Here is a 5370-nt window from a genome sequence, read left to right as displayed (position 1 = left end):
TAATGATTGTACTGAGGAGTGCATTCCTACACAGTGTTATTATTTGCTTTATAAACCTATCTATTGATTGACTGAAAGTTGATTCCTTGAGGTGGATTCACTTCCAGGCTTGAAGGGTGTCTTGGGGGTTTCACTAGTCTCTAACAGACTAGCAAGTCTAGTGTTTTATGTAAAAGTGCCATTTGTTATTCCTAGGATCCTAGTGTGGTCAATCCTTTCATTTTGCAGATGATGGGATGGAGACTAGTGTGTTTTCCAGAGCTCTTTAACATGTTGTTAGAAGGGTGTCTTGAGTTGGTTCCGACATGGCGACTCTATATATAACAGAACAAAACACTGCCAGGTCCTGCACCATCCTTACAACTGTTTTTAAGTTTGTGTACTGTTTTCATCTTCCCGGCACTGTATCTGGCAACAGCCCGCTAATCTTCATAAGGTTTTCAGTGGCTAAACATTCAGAAGTCATACATTTTTCTTCTTCCTGGTCAGTCTTAGTATGGAAGCTGTGCTGAAAACTGTCAACTATGAGTGACCCTGCTGATATTTAAAAATTAAAAGACCCTTTCGGGTTCATAGTGTGACCTATGGGACAGAGTAGAACTGCCTCTTAGGGTTTTCTTGGCTATAATCTTTACAGAACAAGAAATCAGTGCTTCTGAGTCCACAGAAGCCCAGTACCAGGGAGATCTAAGGCAAGGGTTGAGGTGTGGGGAGTCCTGGTCACTGTGACAGGGACCTTGTTCGTTCTCCCCTCCAGAGCAAGACCCCGGCAACCCTCTTGATCTTTCTCTCACCCCTTGTCACAACTTTAAATGCATTCTGTTACGTCTACTAATATTATTGTGCCCTTCTTGCTGTTCCCCTTCCCAACACTAGGTGATGCTCTACATCCAATCTCAGAAAACCACTATTACAAGGGGGTTTTGTTTGAGGAGGAGGAATTGAGTTTATGTGAGACTGTTTTATTTATTTACTTATTTTGTAGCTTGAGTGAAAATTTACAAAGTAAATTAATGTACCATTAAACACTTTATATACATTGTTTCCTCAATGGAGCAGTACTCTTTCCCCTGGGTTCTTGTTTCCTTCCATACTTCTTTCCTGCCCCTTTGTTGTTGTTAAGTGCCATTAACTCGATTCTGACCTATACCATCCCTGTATAGGGCTTCCAAGGAGCAGCTGGTGAGCTAGAACCACCGACCTTGCAGTTCAAATTGATTTTGTAGTCTGACGCATTAGCCCACAGCGCCACACCAGGACTCCTTACTGCCCCTTGTTAGGTGCCATTGAGTCGGTACCAACTTATAGCGACCTTATGCACAACAGAATGAAACACTGACCAATCCTGGGCCAACCTCACTATCGTTGCCACGCTTGAGCCCATTGATGCTGCCACTTTGTCAATCCATCTCACTAGGGGTCTTCCTCTTTTGCTCTGACCCTCCTCCCTACCAAACATGATATCCTTCTCCAGCGACGGGTCCCTCCCGACAATATGTCCGAAGTATGAGAGACAAAGTTTGGCCATCCTGGCCTCCAAGGAGCACTCTGGTTCCATTTCTTCCAACACAGATCTGTTGGTTCTTTTGGCAGCCCATGGCACGTTCAATATTCTCTTCCAACACCATAACTCAAAAGTATAAATTCTTCTACTGTCTTACTTATTCACTGTCTAGCTTTCACATGCATATGAGGTTATTGAAAATACCATGGCTTGGGTCAGGCGCACCTTAGTCTTCAAGTTGACGTCTTTACTCTTCAACACAAAAACTTACTGCCCCTTACTGCCTTCTAAATTAAACTTTAGGAAGAATTCTGCCCCTGGAGTTGATTGTACTGAGCTCTTTAGCATTATACTTATCATATTTATGCCAATCTCTATTATGCCGTGAGCACTTAACATGAGCCAGGTTTTCTTCATAGATTAGCTCCCTTAATCCTCACCAGACATGATACATTGGTAGAACCAGTCTAGGAAACTATATTCCAGCATCCACTGAAGCTGCGTACACTCATACCCTGTGACCTAGCACTTTCCCCACATATGTTGTTATTGTTGAATGCCGTGGAGTCAGTTCCGACTCATAGCAACCCTGTATAGGGTTTCCAAAGAGTGGCTGGTGGTTTTCAACTTCCAACCTTTCAATTAGCAGTCCAGTGCTTATCTTGCAGCACCATACCAGGACTCCCACCATGCATATTCCCAACGATGTACATTTCCTATAAAATACATATGTGTTTTGCTAGATTTCCACTCATAGTGACCCTATAGGACAACGTAGAACAGCTCCATAGAGGTTTCTTTACAGAAGTACACTGCCTCATCTTTCTTCTGCTATGGAGCAACTGAGGGATTCAAACCACTGACCTTTCTGTTAGCAGTTCATTGCTTAGCACACTGAGCTGCTAGCCACCAGGGCTCCCTATTATCTCCATTTTACAGATGAGACTAAGGCCCAGAAATGTGAAGTTCTGTGTCTATGTCCATGCTGACATGTAGCAATGTGTGTCTGAAACATGGATTCCCACCGAGGCAGAAATAGTTCCCAGCCTTATCCTCTGCAGTTCTCAGTACAGGACTGGGAGATATTCCCAACCTCTTGGAAGTCCCACTTCATCCTCTCTCAAGTGGACAGAGAGATTCCACTTTCCATTATTCAGAGCATAACGGGATTATTATGCAAAAGGGCACATTTGTTTTTGCTGAAAGAGCCTATGAGAAGAGGAAATTCCCAATATGTCATTTTGCAGTGTGCCATAGTCACAGGTTCTTAGTAAAGACTGTTCAGGGCAGAGCCCAGGCCACACTTTCTCTTCTTTTTTTTTTCTTTAAAAGTAATTTTTCAAAAAAAACTTTCATGTGAATTGGGTGAAGGTATAAATGCAGATCAGTTTTCCATTCTACAATTCATATACATTTAGTCTCATCTCATTGATTGCAATCCTCACATTGTAACATCATTTACCCTACCTTCTTCCTGTATTTCCAGTTTCCAGTCCTCCTTCTTTCCTAATCTTTCAGAACTTTGTCCTTGGGTAAATGCTGCCCTTTTGATCCCAAGTGGTTGATAATTGTAATGTGTGTACCTCACTGGTGTTATTGCTCCTTTTATAGACCTATTAATTGACTGAAAATTGAGCCGTAGGGATAAGTTCATGTCCAGACCTTACTGGTAGTGAAGGCCAAAGTCTCAGGTTCCAACGGTCTCTATCTGGCTAGTAAACCTGGTATATATATATATATATGTTTGAGTTTCCTGTCATATTTTTCTCTGACTCCATCCAAGACCATCTAAGATGATTCCTTTCAGAGCAGTTGTTAGTGGTATCTGGGCACCATCTTGATCTTCTGGTCTCCATGTCATGGACATTGATGTTCTCAAAGTCCATTGGACTAATTGTTTCCATGTTGTAGACGCCATCAAGTCAATTCTGACTCATAATGGACCTATGCAAAACAGAACAAATCACAATTGTTGTTCAGTTTGAGCCTGTTGTTGCAGCCGCAGTTCATTCCATCTCATTGGAGAACTTCCTCTGTTTTGCAGAACCTCTACTTTACCAAGCATGATGTCCTTTTCCAGGGACAAGTCCCTCCTGATAACATATCCAAGTATGTAAGATGAAGTCTCACTATCTTTACTTTTTTTTTTTTTTAAACAAGCTTTGGCCAGTTTTATTAAAGAAAAAATGCATGATTTATTTTCACCAGTTTGTTCTGGCATGCTTCTAATGATATCAGAATCACCTGGATCAATGATAGCCAGTGTGCAGACTGTAGTATTTCCCGCATGCTGTGCCCAGTTCAATATTATTGCCACTGTAGTGACGGACACCGGTTTTGGCCAACACGGTGAAGTACCCGATCTTGGATTTCCTCAAGGCCGGGCAGTTGTTGGCGAGGATGACCAGCTTCTCTTTGCCTTGCAGGATCATCTTCAGAGTCTGCTTGTAACCCAGCACGTATTTCCTGCTTTTCATAATAAGTTGGAACCACAAGTTGATCAACTCCAGGGACTTTTTCGTGTTCTTTGCAGCCACCATCTTCCCGCCTTAGGTGTGGGATGGCCCCCAACCAAGAGCAGCAGCCAAGATGGCCGGGGAGGGAGAAAGGGTCACTATCTTTACTTCTAAGGAGCATTCTGGCTGTATTTCTTCCAAGACAGATTTGTTTGTTCTTCTGGAAGTCCATGGTACTTTGAATATTCTTCACCAACACCATAATTCAAATGCATCAGTTCTTCTATGGTCTTCCTTATTCATTGTTCAGCTTTCACATGAATTGTTGTTGTTATCTGCCGTGGAGTCGGTCCCAACTCATAGCGACCCTGTACAGGGTTTCCAAGGCTGTAAACCTTTACGGCAGCAGAAGCCTCATCTTTCTCCCGCGGAGCAGCTAGTAGCTTCGAACTGCTGACCTTGCGGTTTGCAGCCCGATTCGTAACCACTACGCTACCAGAGCTCCTTTCACATGAATTTGTTGTTGTTGTTAAGTGCCGTCGAGTCGGTTCCGACCCATAGCGACCCTGTACAGGGTTTCCGAGGGTGTAAATCTTTACGGGAGTAGAAAGCCTCATCTTTCTCCCGTGGAGCAGCTGGTAGTTTCGAACTGCTGACCTTAAGGTTCGCAGCCCGATTCGTAACCACTACGCTACCAGAGCTCCTAGGAGGCAATTAAATATACATGACTTGGTCAGATGCACTTTTGTAGATTTGCCTGATACAGTGTGTCATTTGATTACTTGACTGCTGCTTCCATGAACATTGATTGTGGATTCAAGTAAAGTGAAATCCTTTACAACTTCAATCTTTTCTCTATTTTTCATGATGTTGCTTATTGACCCAGTTGTAAGGATTTTTGTTTTCTTTACAGCTGTATTCTTTGATGTTCATCAGCAAGTGCTTCAAGTCCTCTTCATTTTTAGCAAGCAAGGTTGTGTCATCTGCATATCACAGATTGTTAATGGACCTTCCTTTAATCCTGATGCCACGTTCTTCTTATATATTCCAGCTTTTTTGAGCTATTTGTTCAGTATACAGGTTGAATAAGTATGGTGAAAGGATACAAACCTGATGCACACCTTCCTGATTTTAAACTACACAAGTATCCCCTTGTTCTTTTCCAATGACTGCTTCTTGATCTATGTACACATTCCTCATGAACACAATTAAGAGTTGTGGATTTCCCTTTCTTTGCAAAGTTATCCATAGTGTGTCATGATCCATATACCCTAATCAAATGCCTTTGCATAATCAATAAAACACAAATAAGTATCTTTCTGCTTTCAGCCAAGACCTATCTGACCTCGAGTCCGGTGTGGCAACCATAGGATAAGCACTTGACCTCAAGGTCAGTTTGAACTCAAGGTA

The 5370-nt window shown here is 42.4% G+C and overlaps 1 pseudogene; it reads right to left on the bottom strand.

The window, feature by feature from the left end:
* Positions 1–2657: 2657 nt before the first annotated feature.
* LOC102829285 lies at positions 2658–4044 on the bottom strand (annotated as a pseudogene).
* Between the last annotated feature and the right edge of the window lie 1326 nt (positions 4045–5370).

This window comes from Chrysochloris asiatica, unplaced genomic scaffold (assembly GCF_000296735.1).
Source record: "Chrysochloris asiatica unplaced genomic scaffold, ChrAsi1.0 scaffold00260, whole genome shotgun sequence".
In the NCBI taxonomy this organism is placed as follows: Eukaryota; Metazoa; Chordata; class Mammalia; order Afrosoricida; family Chrysochloridae; genus Chrysochloris; species Chrysochloris asiatica.
This window is presented reverse-complemented; position numbering and strand designations above follow the sequence as displayed.